Source organism: Schistocerca nitens, chromosome 3, assembly GCF_023898315.1.
Source record: "Schistocerca nitens isolate TAMUIC-IGC-003100 chromosome 3, iqSchNite1.1, whole genome shotgun sequence".
In the NCBI taxonomy this organism is placed as follows: domain Eukaryota; kingdom Metazoa; phylum Arthropoda; class Insecta; order Orthoptera; family Acrididae; genus Schistocerca; species Schistocerca nitens.
Window position 1 is genome coordinate 181,864,610 of NC_064616.1, and position 16,706 is coordinate 181,881,315.

General features: G+C 38.5%; 1 non-coding gene across 1 annotated transcript; it reads left to right on the top strand.

The window, feature by feature from the left end:
* The first annotated feature begins 8,562 nt into the window (after positions 1–8,562).
* Positions 8,563–8,633, top strand: Trnat-agu (transfer RNA threonine (anticodon AGU)). Its single transcript has one exon. It is a non-coding gene; the product is annotated as a tRNA-Thr (tRNA).
* The last annotated feature ends 8,073 nt before the right edge of the window (positions 8,634–16,706 follow it).

The following is a 16,706-nucleotide window of genomic DNA, read 5'->3' on the forward strand; positions in this document are numbered from 1 at the left end:
TTCCCAATTAATCTATAAGGATTATTCCTTGGGAATCCCATAAAACAGTGGCGATCATCATACAAGCTGTCAAAATTGTCTTTGCCTTTTTTGACGCGCTTTCACTAGACTTCATTCATTGTTTTGACTCTGGTGTGTAATGTGGGATCCAAGATACATAAACAGCCACAAATTAACACAAAAAGTCTTGCAGACATCACCAGACATTGTGTTGTGGTGTTGTGCCAAATGCAATTTTGCTCAACTGTGAACAATTGTGGAGTCCACTTCGCACACAGCTTCTTCATAGCCGATTCTCTGTACAGAATATTATGCACTAGCTCAGTTGAGATGCCTAAAAGATCAGAAAGCTTATGAATTTTTAGTTGTCGGTTTTGCATTACCATATCATGGATTTTATTAATGTCTTCCTTTGTTGCGACTTCCATTAGACAGCAGGAGCGTACTTCACATATTCAGTGCTTATTCAACCACTACATGACTTCTTCCAATCCTGTTTTGATTTGTGTGGCCGTCCATCTCATCACATGGAAGTGTTTAATAGCAGCACAAATCACAGTGTTCTCCATTTTTAATTATAGTTGACACACTGACCAATTTAGACAGATGTCAACAATGTACTGTACACTATACATTGTTGAATTTCTGTATACAATCCTTGGAATAATCAGGCTTATCAGTCATGAAAGCTCAACAAAAATGTTCCATTCTTTCATGGAGATTCACCTGTCTTATCAAAAGACCCTCGTACTTAGTAGTTATCCGTCATATATATGACCGGAATGAAAAGGAACAATTTACATTGTTACTGAATCTGGTTTACATAATACCCACTGCGATGGTGTTAGGGATGGTGACTTTCATGTAGTAAGATTTTTTCTGAAATGTGTTATTTTCAACATTAAGTGTATAATTTAATTTAAATTGCTAGTAACTTTTCAGATCTATGTTTGATGTCTCCTTAGGTAGTGACAGGCTGTTAATTTTTTTATTTATTTCAATCACAAATGGTCCTTCAGTTTTTAGTCTCTTGTATAAGGCAAGACTTTGACTTAACAACTTCATATATCCTGGAGTATCAGACTCTGAGAAAAGAGAAACATGTTCTTAACTCTTGTACCTCCTACTTTCTCTTCTAGTGCATGTTATGATTAATTTTAATGCTATGGAGAAGGAAGTTTCATAAAGTGCTTCAAGTGTGCATTTCAGTAAGTCGTACAATCATTTGATCCAATATGCAGCTGAGTTCATAATGTCAGAAATTTCCCGAAAACCCAAGATAATCTTAGGCCAGTTTAAAAATCTGAAACTTATAACAAGGTCTTATTCAGCAATATTTGGTTCATTGTATCTCCATTTCAGCCTTGTCACTTAGTAAAAATTTGTATGTCTGTATGGCATGTTTAAGTGAACAACAGCAAGGTATTGCAACACCAAATTCTTATTTCTCTTCTCTTCTAAGGTGGTTCTAGTTTGTAAATAGGTATTCATTTCTAGAATAGAAGGAGAAGAAACAATTTAAGTTTATATTGACACTTGATATGCCTGTTGTTCTGGTGTAAGCGGTGAAATAATTTTATGGCAGCATATTTCAAATGTTTCTGAGCTTTAGCTGTCAGTAATAAAGTTGTACTGTTTCTTGTGGCAATGAAGATCTGAGTATTAATATCCATTTCAAACAGTGATGGATTACTTAAGACAGATGTCACTAGTGAATATATGTTACAAAGAGATACCAACAAAATGACAGTTTGTGATCATGATGTATTATATTCACCATTTGCATTAAAGTAATAAACACTTTTTTTCTTAAGATATAACTCTGTGTGACATGAGTGCAAAAAATGAAAGTTTGTTTATCAAAACACATGGCCCATGTGCTTTGTTAATTTGGAAACAGTATACAATACCTGACAAAATGTGTAAGGCACCCAGAATGGGAGAAAGAAACAAAATGAAACTTCAAGGATTGATACAGTATGTGACGTTATTTCAGATATTACAATATCAGTTCAAATTGATATAGAGCTCACTAATCAGTATGACGTTATATCTCTTCTGGCCTGTATGTATGCACTGACTATGTTTATAATAGTGCATAAAACCTGTTATATCCTCTCCTGGGGAGGGCTTGACAACAGTTGTAACCAGCCTTTGGTCCGAGCTGATCCCACACTTGTTCATCAGGCAGAGCTCTGGAATCTTGCTGGCCAAAAGAGTAGCCTACCTCAATATCATGCAGACAGTTCATAGAGACATGTTACATGTGTGAGTGATGAGTGTCCTGTTGAAATCTGGCCCCGCAATACTGTTGCCTGAGAAGTAACACATGAAGAGGCAGCAAGTTCTTGATGAAATGTTGTGACATCAGAATTCCCTCACTGACTACCAGCTGTAACCAGAAGTCATACCTAATGGCTCTCCAGACTGTGATGCCAGGAATAACACTGCTGTGACTCTATAAAACATCGAAAGAAAGTCACCTCTCTCCAGGTTGCCACCGTACTCAGTAACAGTGATCATCTAGGATAGTGCAGAAACACAATTCATTGTCCAACACAATGCAATGCCATTCATCAGTACTCCGGTCCTCCCGTGCACAGCATCATTCCAAACACAGCTGTTTGTGTTGTGATGTTTACTGATAGCCTAAAAATCGGACAGTAATTGCCTAATCCAGCTGCTACTAGTCTCTGATCAATGGTGCAGGATAACACAGTATGTTGTAGGTAGGCCCTTGTTTGTTCTCAAATGGCAGGTGCAAAGGTGACAAGGTTATGAAGTGCTTCACATACAGTATGTTGATACTCCCTTGTGGTGGTTACATGTGGTTGACAGGAACCCTGATGCTGAGTATGCTGTCCCTTACACTCCCATGTTGAGCAACAATGGCCCGTTGCCACATCCAAATGCCCCACAAATCAGGATGCTGCTCAGTTCACTGAGCTGGCTGGATGAGAACCCACAATGAGATCACTTTATAACTCTGTCAGGTGCTGACAATTCTGTCTCATGTAAGTGGCATCTCCATGTCTTTCACGGGAATAACTAAACATCTGATGCAGTTCACTCCCCTTATATACCCTACCAGTCCTGCGCATATGAAATTACATTTACATCTGACCGTATCCTCTGGGTGCTTCACTTTTGTTTAGTCAGATTGAGTATTTGATCCACTGCCACTTTATTCATTTCAGTTTGAATTGAGATATGTGTCACTGTGGTCACATCACTGGATTCATATTTGGTACGGGTGCAGTTCATATGCCAGTCGTTCTAACCTAGTTTAGGTTTATCTAATTTACTTTCAGGGATTGTCAAAACGTTCCTTTCAGTGAGGAAATTGCTGATTCCTCCTTTCTTTTTGTCCTGCCTAGCATGCATATCCAGTGATTTTTATGTTGTTAGACATTAACCTAAAGTGATCTTTTTTTAGTTGTTGCTGTTTATTGTTGATTATTAGAACCTGCAAAATAAATCACCTTGCTTGGAACTGCAATGGTTCCATTCACAACCCAGTTTATAAATTTAATTTCTGGAAACAATGTTATTGTGGTCTTACCATAAAATATTCATAAAACAATTCAATAGCAATTCTCCGGCAAATTATTTCTACATAATTTGTCAGGGAAGAAGTGACAGTAAGCTAAATATAATTCAAATAGTTGTCTGACTGGAAATATTTACTATGATTCACAGTAAAATCAAGAAGAAAGATGATTTAAAAATGTATTGCACCTCAAATATTGTCTATCATAATTATTTCTCTGTTTATCAGCCTCCTGGTTTGTGAAATAGAGCTCAAAACCTAATGCATATTTCTATAAACTATCCTCCTTTGGCTTGCATTTGCCAAATTGCTTCTTAAGCTATGCTAGTTTGAGTGAACTAGGAAATGTTAATAAGCGAAAATTTTTCAAGAGTGGGTTCTAAATATTGTGAACCCCCATTCTTACTTTTGCTCACTAGGCAATAGGACCACCTATTTGAAAATGAAAGAGCACATATTGGATTAGCTTTTGTAAGTGGATTTAAATTAAAAGGAAGATAAAAGTTAAGAATTTATTGGAAAATTGTTACACATTTCCATAATTAGATGAGCTTATTTGTCAGAATTATGTAAAACAAATTTAAGAGCTAGTTATTCAGACAGAAAGAACATCTGTACCATTTCCATTCAGTATTCACTGCATCACAAAATTTGCGATTCCAGTTGAAACACAAAGAGCACATAAGTCATTGTTCTACAGTGAAATTGTCAGAAAACTTCTTATGACAAACTGTACAGATAGCATCCACAGAATCATAATCAAGATCCAGATTGATATCACCTTTGGTGTCTACTTGTGAAGGTTCATGAGCAAAATCATTGTTAGAACTTGAGCTTTTATACTTTCTTTTAACTTTTTCCTCTTAGTGTAGGCAGAATTACTCTTTCATGTTGCTCCACATCTTGAAGCCTCATTTGAAGTGTTTGTGCCTTTAGAAGCATAAAAGATTTCCAGCCTTTTCTTATAAGAAGAAATAGTCTACACCACATTCTCGGGACCCTTCAGTTGAAATTTGGTTGAAATTTTGGCACAGCTTTTACATCCTTGGGCACGTTTATAGGATAGAGCGATGGCATCAGATGTGGAATGCAACGTGGGTTGAGGCTGATCCTCACCAATAGACTGATCTGGCTGTAAGTGCTATGTGATACAATCCTAAGTGCTAGATCAGCTGTGTCTCTATTTGCAAGTAGTTAAGGCCCACATTGAGCTTCAGAAATAGGCTTTGGTTGGTTAGCATTCAGTTCATGAATACAGTCAGCTTAAGTAAATTCTGAGTCATTATAAGGTCAGACACCAGTGCCATGAAAACCATTCAGTGCATTTCTCAGGATTGCTGCTCTAACGTATGCTTTGTCCATGAGTTCAGCTACTTCACACTGTGTCACAACTCTACCCTAGTTACTGTAAATCCACCTCTCAGTTTCTTGAATATAAAGTTTTAAATGGCTTCATGGAAGCAATATCTAGAGGCTGCATCCTATGCATGCTATGAGGTGTAATACAGACATGGACAAAATCTTGGAATAGCTCCAGGAGGAACTCCCGTCATTAGCTAAGTCCGGCTTTTTTCTGGGGAAAGCTATATTGGAGTGACATACTAGCTGACACCTGACATGGTGTTCAGATATCCCCTATCTGCCAATGACATTTTAAACTGCCAATTTTCCTTTCACGCAAATAAGTTTCAAATTTTTGCTTTGGACACTTGTGATTCCAGTTTTGTGTATGTTAAATGTTCTGGTAGGGTTGCACTTGATTTTAGCTGCTCCGCTTTTAGAATACAGAAAAATGACTTCACATTGTGTTGTATAAAGCCTAAGTTTCCAGCTCTTGTCAATGATTGTGGTGTTCCTGTTGTTAACTGGGGCCGGCCGCGGTGGTCTAGCGGTTCTAGGCGCGCAGTCGGGAACCGCGCGACTGCTTCGGTTGCAGGTTCGAATTCTGCCTCGGGCATGGATATGTGTGATGTCCTTAGGTTAGTTAGGTTTAAGTAGTTCTAAGTTCTAGGGGACTGATGACCACAGTAGTTAAGTCCCATAGTGCTCAGAGCCATTTGAACCATTTGTTAACTGGGAACAATTTCTTTTCAAAAATAAGTTAATCCACTTTTAATCTGCCATATTTTCTGGTTTAGAATATGGGCGAGGTAGATTGTTCTTTAAGACAAGCTCAAACACCATCAACTTTAACTCCTTATGTGTCCAACCAAAAAAATCTTTTCCCCTTCAGCATAGTACTAGATCAGTTCTTTCTCTACTTCACATGTCATCACATGTTTCCTTCCAAGTGTTCACCTCCATTAGCTGAGTGGTCAGTGCGGTGGAATGCCATGCCAAGGGGCCCGGGTTTGATTCCCGGCTGGGGCAGGAGATTTTTCTTTGCTCAGGGACTGGGAGTTGTGTTGCCTTCATCATCATTTCATCCCCATCTCTGAGCACAAGTTGCCCAATGTGGCATCAAATGCAGTAAGTACTTGCCCTCTGCTGCCGAACTTCCCCGAATGGGGGACACCTGGCCCTCAATGCTTTATGCTCATTTCCATTTTTCATTCCAAGTTTCTGTCTCACAACTGTAGTTTCCTTTTCAGTTTGTCCTTTTGCACATCTTTCAACGTACTCTCAAATTGTTGATCTGGGTACTTCATACATCTTCAATGCTCTCATCATTCCCATTTTTTTTTTTTCTGGACAGCCAGACAGAAGTAACTATGACATTTATTGGTTAACAAATTAAAACAATTGCTCCTAATATCGCCTGGTGGTGATATCAGTATCCACTTGATGTGTGATATTGGGAACACAATTCATTCAACACCAATATACACATGACAGCTCTTCAAACACCTTTCCTGCTTCTTAATAATATGACTGGAATCCTTATTTAATATACTTTCCAATGGTTTAAATGAAATGTAAACATTTACCTAGTAGATTCCTTGATTTATTGCAGTCAGTGAAAGTGCTGGACACAGCCTCAAACACTATAGATGCCATACTGTTTCCTCCATCACTCTTAGGAAGCTTGCAACTAACTCTGGTCATTGCAAAATTGCAGAAATTCAAGGTTATCACAGAAGCTCACAGATGACATGAGTAGCAGCTTCAAAATACAAGTAGGTGATAGTGGTGTACGGGCAATATCATTTAACACCAGACTGTTACTGGTATCTTATTCATAACATTAATTAAACACTGTTGTCAGTATTTCATGAAATGATAAGATAATTTGTATGAGATAATTATTTATCTATGATATGTGTGTGTTGCAGACTAACTAAGTACTTCTAAACAGTTACAGGCTACACATTGTACAGTACTTCATCCTATACTTGAAACTCCATACTCACCGTTAACACATAACATAACTTCTCATTTGACAAACATAGAAATAAAACTGTAATAAATGGCCTCCCCTGATGTAAATTTAAATTTTCCAAATGGCTACAGTATATTCACATATCATTGTTCCTTATAGCACTATGTATCATTGACTGTTACATAAAAATTTGTAAAAGTTAGATCATCATAAAGGATGGAAGGGCTGAAATGGACATTATGCTATAGATTATGTAAACCACCATAAATCAGCAGTTATGGCTACATGATTATACATTCTGTTTCACTTATAGAATTCATACACTGTGAAGCCTTCACTTATTGCAGCCAAGACCTTTAAATATTGTAGTACAAATGAAAGAGGACTTTGATATAGTCCTACTGTAGAGAATCTCCCTCCAGAGGTTGGCACATAATTGTATTCAAAACAATATCCATTCACATATAATAGCAGATGTTTCACTTTCTTTACATAGCTTAATAATTCTATGAGTAATATAGCTTATTGATATTATGAAAAACATTCCCCACAATCCAAGTGGTGTGCAATTATTTTCTTTTAAAATACATGTGGAACTGTTGATGCAAATAATTGTTGATCTTTAAACAGGGGAATATCCAGGATGGAATGTGACAATATTATGAAAAAGATAGTCGGTACTCACATGATAGTTGAGATGCTGAGTCACAGATAGGCACAGCAAAGAGACTGTCTGAAAATGAGCTTTCAGCCGATTAGGCCTTCAATGGAAACAGACAACACGCACACACAGACCCTAACCTCTGCCAGCGCCTGGCTTCAGTAGCCAGAGACTGTGGTCATGTGTGTGTGAGTTGCAATTACTTAAGTGTGTGAGTGTATGTTTTCTATTTCCAACAAAGGGCTAGTTGGCCGAAAGCTCACTTCCTGACAGTCTTCTTCTTGTGCCTATCTGCGACTCGGCATCTCAGCTGAATGGAGTGTAGCAGATAATATTTTCAGTTACTAATCTTTCTTACACAGTCAGTAAAAATGAAGAGTTTACAGAAATGCATTGTCTTGATTAGGGGCAGTTGTTATGTGTAGTAAGAGAAGTAACAGTTTTGATCTAATGAAACTATGTGGTTCCAGAGGCCATTTCAGTTCTCGAAAATCTATCAAACAATGAAACTCCAGGATGGAATATCAACAACTATAGGAAAAGTATCGATTGCTACTTGCTGTTAACATGACCCATTGTGTTGCAGACAGGCACAACAACACATTACAGCTTTTGGCCACAGCCTTCTTCATCAAAGTAAACACACACAACCACACTCACACAAGCAAGCACACCACATACACACATGACCACTACCACCACCAGCACCTCACACCAGAATCACATCAATGATGTTCATATACATACTGAAGTGACAAATGAAAATTTGTTCTGAGGCCAGGATTCGAACCTGGATCTCCTCCTCACTATGCAGATGTACTAACCACTACACCACACTGGTACAGTGGCTTTGCACAACTGCTCACCCAACCCTGGCATGCCTCCCTCCTCAATCCCAGTTCTGTATCATGCCTCAGCCCAATTAGTATTCCCCCTAAACTAGGAACGCCAAGTTAGCTGAGGAGTCAACAGGAATTTGGATTGAGGAGGGAGGCTTGCAGGGTTGTCCTCACAGTTGAGTAAGCTCACTGTGCCAAGGTGGTGCAGTGGTAGCATGTCTGCCTAGTGAGCAGGTGATCTGGGTTTGAATCCCAGCCTTGGTGCAAATGAATTAATATATTTTTAGAGTAAGAAAGAAAATTATAATCAGGTGACTTATTTTTCAAATGAACCCGTATGTCCAGTGTGGTTCTTAATTGTCATTTTCTTCTGTGCTGTATGCTTACCCTTATACAGCAGATTTCTGGAGGGAAGGGGGGGGGGGGGGGTGAGGAAAGAGAAAGAGAGATAAGAAATGCAAAAGCATAGTATCCTATAACAACAAATTCAATGGGTAACAACTGAAATCACTCACATATATGAGGGAATGTAGACTGTATACAGAGAAGGACAGCATGAATTGGGACAGGTATTTTTGACTTACAAGAGGGAATCATAAAAAGTTCTTAAAATTAAACTTAAAACAGTTTTGATCCCAATAGAACATTTATTAAAAGTTTGCAACTGATTTCAGCCAAAAAACTACCATCTTCAGACCATATACACTGATAGGTAAGTACAATTCCAATATAGAAGGAAACATACCTTGTACTTATCTTATTGTATCTGACGGTAATTGCTATTTGTCTGAAACTGTTTAAAATTTGTTAGAAAATGTTTGGTTATGATCAAAACTGTTTTAATTTTAATTTTAAAGTGCTCCATGAAGATCACTGTTCTATTCTCCATTAAAATGCTTTCTAGAATTACATAATACAAATGCTGTAAAACCTGACCTGACAGATGCCTGAAGATAGACATCAACTATCCTATATAAGCCTTCTTATCATGTCTCAGACAACAGTATTAAATAAAAAATGTAGAGATATAGTTGAAGGCCTGTGTATTGTTCCTGTGGGGCTCTATAGCCCAAATGAGACTTATTACGGAGCAGACACACACAAATGTGAAAGGAATGGTAGGAGAACCTAATATGGGGCATAATGGGAGTACCCTCTGGTACGTATTTCACAGTATTTTGGGGAGTGAGATTATAGATGTAGACATAGATCTCTTTATTTTAAAAACAATTGTATGCCTTTAGTCTCACGCTTTCAGCTGCATTGTGTTTCAAAAAGATATTCCTGAGCCCATACCGTGAGAGGCTGGGTTACCTCCTAATATTATGTTGGACCTCCATTTGCCCTGTTTAGTGCAGCAACTCAACATGACGTTGAACTCAACAACTCGTAGGAAGTCCCCTGCAGAAATATTGAGCCATGCTGCCTCTATAGCCATCCATATTATGATAATGTTGCCAGTGGAGGACCTTATGCATGGTCTGTCCTCTCAATGATGTCCCATAAATGTTTGATGGGATTTATGTTGAGGCATTGGAGTGGCCAAACCATTTCCTCAAATTGTCCAGAATGTTCTTCCTACCAGTTGTGAGCAACTGTGGCCCAATGACATGGTGCATTGTTACCCATAAAAATTTGGACACAAATGGCAGAAAATGACCTCCAAATAGCCATACGTAACCATTTCCAGTGAATGATCAGTTCAGCTGTCCCAGAGAACACTGTCCATTCCATGTAAACACAGCACACACAATTATGGAGTTGCCTCCAGCTTGCACAGTGTTTTATTGACAACTTGGATCCATGGCTTCCATGGGATCTGTGTCACACTCAAACCCTACCATCAGCTCTTACCAACTTAAACCAGGACTCATGTGACCAGGTCATGTTTTTTCAATTATCTGTTGTGGTCACAAGTCAAGGAGAGGCACTGCAAGGGATGTCATGCTGTTAGCAAAGGCACTCACTTTGGTCGTCTGTTGCAATAACCCATTAATGCCAAAATTCACTGCACTGTCCTAACAGATAAGTTTCTTGTACATGCCACAAACATTTCTGCAGTTATTTCACACAGTGTTGCCTGTCCGTTAGCACTGACAACTATAAGCAAACACTGCTGTTCTTGATTATTAAGTAAAGGCCTTGTTACCTTCAAGAAGAGCTTTTAGTTGCTGAATTTTGTATGGTTTCATGTGTAAACATCAACACAATACACGCCAGAAGGACATTGGGGGCTGAAACTGTGGGGAATGTGTTCGACATCTGTCTCAAACAATTGCGGATGGCCCAGCAATTTACCTTTACATAAACAATCTGTTCCTTGTAATTGTCCATGCCATCATCTAATGCTCTGTACTGTAGGAGGATCCACACCATATCTACTACAAAAGTCACGCTGAACCGTTGTTATTGAACTGCACTGCATAAAACATAGAACAGGAAACCCTTTCATGTTGTTCTGACACCATGTCTGCAAGAACTAGACAGGGTGCACCCTGCTGGTACCTAGCAGGAATCATGTAAAACTCGATAATTTGCTTCTTTCATCAGTATGTTGTTCATGCATACATCTCAAATAACATAAATCGGATAATTCTTTTTGACACATCCTGTATAATTTAAAACATAGATACACAAAGTTTGCTTGTAGTTCTGAAAGGGAAACTTGCATTACATTGCTTCCTGGAGAAGATATATGTCTTTCAAATGACAGTAGCAAAACAGTGTGAATTATGGTACGATATGCGTATGATATTACATTCCCCCCATGAACCATGGACCTTGCCGTTGGTGGGGAGGCTTGCGTGCCTCAGCGATACAGATAGCCGTACCGTAGGTACAACTACAACGGAGGGGTATCTGTTGAAATGAAAGAGGAAGCCGCCTGGTAGAATTTTGCACAGAGCACAACTTAATCATAGCTAACACTTGGTTTAAGAATCATGATAGAAGATTGTATACATGGAAGAACCCTGGAGATACTAAAAGGTATCAGATAGATTATATAATGGTAAGACAGAGATTTAGGAACCAGGTTTTAAATTGTAAGACATTTCCAGGGGCAGATGTGGACTCTGACCACAATCTATTGGTTATGACCTGTAGATTAAAACTGAAGAAACTGCAGAAAGGTGGGAATTTAAGGAGATGGGACCTGGATAAACTGAAAGAACCAGAGGTTGTACAGAGTTTCAGGGAGAGCATAAGGGAACAATTGACAGGAATGGGGGAAAGAAATACAGTAGAAGAAGAATGGGTAGCTTTGAGGGATGAAGTAGTGAAGGCAGCAGAGGATCAAGTAGGTAAAAAGACGAGGGCTAGTAGAAATCCTTGGGTAACAGAAGAAATATTGAATTTAATTGATTAAAGGAGAAAATATAAAAATGCAGTAAATGAAGCAGGCAAAAAGGAATACAAACGTCTCAAAAATGAGATCGACAGGAAGTGCAAAATGGCTAAGCAGGGATGGCTAGAGGACAAATGTAAGGATGTAGAGGCTTATCTCACTAGGGGTAAGATAGATACTGCCTACAGGAAAATTAAAGAGACCTTTGGAGATAAGAGAACCACTTGTATGAACACCAAGAGCTCAGATGGAAACCCAGTTCTAAGCAAAGAAGGGAAAGCAGAAAGGTGGAAGGAGTATATAGAGGGTCTATACAAGGGCGATGTACTTGAGGACAATATTATGGAAATGGAAGAGGATGTAGATGAAGATGAAATGGGAGATACGATACTGCGTGAAGAGTTTGACAGACCACTGAAAGACCTGAGTCGAAACAAGGCCCCCGGAGTAGACAACATTCCATTGGAACTACTGACGGCCTTGGGAGAGCCAGTCCTGACAAAACTCTACCATCTGGTGAGCAAGATGTATGAAGCAGGCGAAATACCCTCAGACTTCAAGAAGAATATAATAATTCCAATCCCAAAGAAATCAGGTGTTGACAGATGTGAGAATTACCGAACAATCAGTTTAATAAGCCACAGCTGCAAAATACTAACACGAATTCTTTACAGACGAATGGAAAAACTAGTAGAAGCCGACCTCGGGGAAGATCAGTTTGGATTCCGTAGAAATACTGGAACACGTGAGGCAATACTGACCTTACGACTTATCTTAGAAGAAAGATTAAGGAAAGGCAAACCTATGTTTCTAGCATTTGTAGACTTAGAGAAAGCTTTTGACAATGTTGACTGGAATACTCTCTTTCAAATTCTAAAGGTGGCAGGGGTAAAATACAGGGAGCGAAAGGCTATTTACAATTTGTACAGAAACCAGTTGGCAGTTATAATAGTGGAGGGACATGAAAGGGAAGCAGTTGTCGGGAAGGGAGTAAGACAGGGTTGTAGCCTCTCCCCGATGTTATTCAATCTGTATATTGAGCAAGCAGTAAAGGAAACAAAAGAAAAATTCGGAGTAGGTATTAAAATCCATGGAGAAGAAATAAAAACTTTGAGGTTCGCCGATGACATTGTAATTCTGTCAGAGACAGCAAAGGACTTGCAAGAGCGGTTGAACGGAATGGATGGTGTCTTGAAGGGAGGATATAAGATGAACATCAACAAAAGCAAAACGAGGATAATGGAATGTAGTCAAATTAAGTCGGGTGATGTTGAGGGTGTTAGATTAGGAAATGAGACACTTAAAGTAGTAAAGGAGTTTTGCTATTTGGGGAGCAAAATAACTGATGATGGTCGAAGTAGAGAGGATATAAAATGTAGACTGGCAATTGCAAGGAAATCGTTTCTGAAGAAGAGAAATTTGTTAACATCGAGTATAGATTTAAGTGTCAGGAATTCTTTTCTCTGAAAGTATTTGTATGGAGTGTAGCCATGTATGGAAGTGAAACATGGACGATAAATAGTTTGGACAAGAAGAGAATAGAAGCTTTCGAAATGTAGTGCTACAGAAGAATGCTGAAGATTAGATGGGTAGATCACATAACTAATGAGGAGGTACTGAATAGGATTGGGGAGAAGAGGAGTTTGTGGCACAACTTGACCAGAAGAAGGGATCGGTTGGTAGGACATGTTCTGAGGCATCAAGGGATCACCAATTTAGTATTGGAGGGCAGCGTGGAGGGTAAAAATCGTAGGGGGAGACCAAGAGATGCATACACTAAGCAGATTCAGAAGGATGTAGGTTGCAGTAGGTACTGGGAGATGAAGAAGCTTGCACAGGATAGAGTAGCATGGAGAGCTGCATCAAACCAGTCTCAGGACTGAAGACCACAACAACAACAACAACATTACATTTCACATCAACAGAGTACTGATAGTCAAGTATTTTATCTCAGAGGATGGTGCTTTAATTACTGAACCTAGTCATATGTACCTTTTTAATTAATATCAATATTGCGGTCACTACATGCCAGTGATGATACAATTTCAAAATCTCACACCTTTGACAGTGTGATAGCTTATGTTATATGGAACTGTAGCCTGCACCCACCATTAACATTATTTCACTTTGCACGTTGACTTTGAACAAACCTCTGGAGACAATAGCTATACAGACATGTAAATAATTGGAATGCTGCTTCTTTCATTTGTTTCCCGTGTGTTCTCTCTCTCTCCCTCCCCCCCCTCTCTCTCTCTCTCTCTCTCTCTCTCTCTCTCTCTCTGTCTCTCTCCTCTATCTCTCTCTCTCTGTCTGTCTGTATCTCTCACACACACTCAAAGGAGCACCTTTCCCTTTCTGTCTTGCTTTCCTTACTTTCCTGCAGTTTGGTGGCTCTGCTTGTGTGCTAACGAACCATGTCATGTTTGATGTTGGCACCAGGTAAAGTAAGTTTGTGAACGGGCCTGTTTATCCAGCTGGAATGTTTTATGCATCTGGTCAGACTCCCATCCCATCCCTATAGGCTAGCAACAAAAGAGCAGCCTGTATTAAATAAAGCTTGTCATTCCCTAGGCTTATTTGTCATTTTCATAGTGCTTGGTTTTCATTCTACTGTCTTCTCTGAAAATTCACTGAGAAATTTAGAAATTAGTGTATGTAAAAATATAAATGCTTTTACCCAACTATTTTTTGTTGAGGGGGGGGGGGGGATTTCATGATCTTATGATATTGCCTCACTTGGATCTGCAGCTACTAGACAATAGGAGAATGTTTGCCAAAGGTATACTACACAGACTACAAATCCATTGTTTATATACTCTTGATTACAGAGAAGGAAAATTTCTAAAGTTATAAAGCAGCAAATTTTCAAAACTCATTCTTATGGATAGATAAAATCCACATGGTACAGTGACACTAGATACCAATAGTAGTTTAAATTTAATGTGTGGATTGGAATTTTAAGTGCCTCCTTGATACATCCAAATTTCTAACTGGCATGTATTACAGATACTGTGTATAGAACATGTTTTTAAAAATAAAATATAGAACCACTGCTTTGTGTATGAGAAAGCTCCAATATTGTTTCAGGTACACAGGAACATATCTGCAATTACTGGTGGATTAGTACAGAAAAATCAGTTCCGTGGAAAAGAGATTCCCCTTGACATCATTTCTTTACAATATGTGTTGTAATCCAGTTTAAAGTTATGTAACGAAAATGTATCAATTAAATAAATGAGTTTTTCATAAGGACAATATCAATTCATTGAATAATGATTATTGTATCACTGGGTGTAGTTTTGGTGTTTGCTATAATCAGAACACTCAACATTTCAAATTGTTACTCTTAAATATAATCATGTGATATATAGTTGTTCAACATGTGCTTGTGAAATTTCGCTATGGCTTCTTTGTCAGGAAGCTGATTAAGGTTTACATTGCAATCAAAATAACATTCCTTCAGCTATTCATATCTTCATCACTTGTTGTTACCCGTCATTCCCTTGTAAAATTTAAAAGAGAAATTTTTATAATATACATTGTTTTCACAGGATCTGATAAGCAATGGTAAAAGAAAGGTGAGTTCATGATACTGTTAAGATTGCTAATTCTTTTCTATGAGAGGATATCATAATATACAATGAACAGCCCACCCTCACCTCACACACACACACACACACACACACACACACACACACACACACACAGACACACACAATCCGTAATGTATAAGAAATGCTACACAGAATTTACCAACATTAGTGAATCCTTGTAAAGCTACAAGGAACAACTGATAATTCTGTGTATAATTAACACACATGAGTTTCAGAAGAGAATTGTAATGATACTGTGTACCATATCCCACATTTGATACTGTACCCTGCAGAGTGCTGAGTGGAAAACCATATTACCATAAACTGTTATGGCTGGTCTTAGATTTTGTCCCCTCTGCTGAATATGAGTTCAGTATTGTGTTATACTCAATGAATAATATGTCAGCTATTTTCAAATGAACATTATTTCAGAGATAGTGATGAATGCAGCTTTGATTACTAGAAATTCTGATGCTGTGAGACTTTCCCCATCATGCTTTGCTGTGGCTAGCTGAGGGCCCCACAAAGTCACTTTAGTTTATAGTCTTTCAGACATTAGTAATCTTGAAAAGTGATTAATAAGATAATACAGAGCAATTTTGAGCATCTCTCTTAGTGATTGTCAATTTGATCATTATGCAAGTAATTAGTTATATTATATCAATGTGTCTGTGTCACTATACGCCTTCGCAGTCAAAGAGAAGCAACAGTTTGTATGTGTGCTATAATGTCTTGTATATTTCTGTGGAGTAAGAGGAACTGTTTACAATTCCATACTACTCAGTTAGTCACAGCATTGTCACCAGTAACGTATCCAGCTCTGTTGTGCATCTCACTTCAGAATTGGTACAATTCATTATCTGCATGGCACTGTGATTCACTGTTATATGTGCACTAGATGTGATGAAAATAAGTCATTCTACATTTAGAGATGATGCTCATTGTTGTGACATAAAGACAGTGATGGCATGCCAGTCAGAAACGACAGGGAAGAGAAGGCTGTGAGAAGAGGTCAGCCAATCGAATGGTGACTGGCCTCCCTCCCGCTAGGAGAAGACATCATGAGCGCTGCACCCGACTGATGGCAACTACTTTGATAGCAGCTTCAACATTAGCCACTTTGTTAGCCATCGCATTGTAGCCTCTTCATCAGCAAACTCTGTGTAGCACAAGTTAGAGATCAGCATTCACTACAAGAATTCTCAGATCAAAGTTAAGTATTTGTACTTGTCTTGTTGTAAATAAAACTCATTAATATGAGTTGTTTGATTGTTTGTCTACCAAACTGAGGATGCAGGATTCCTAGACACAACACTCGTAACATGTAAGTCTGTCACTGTGCATGCCAGAGTAAAATTTAAATGAAGTACTCCTGCTGCTCATCGTACAAAAGGACAC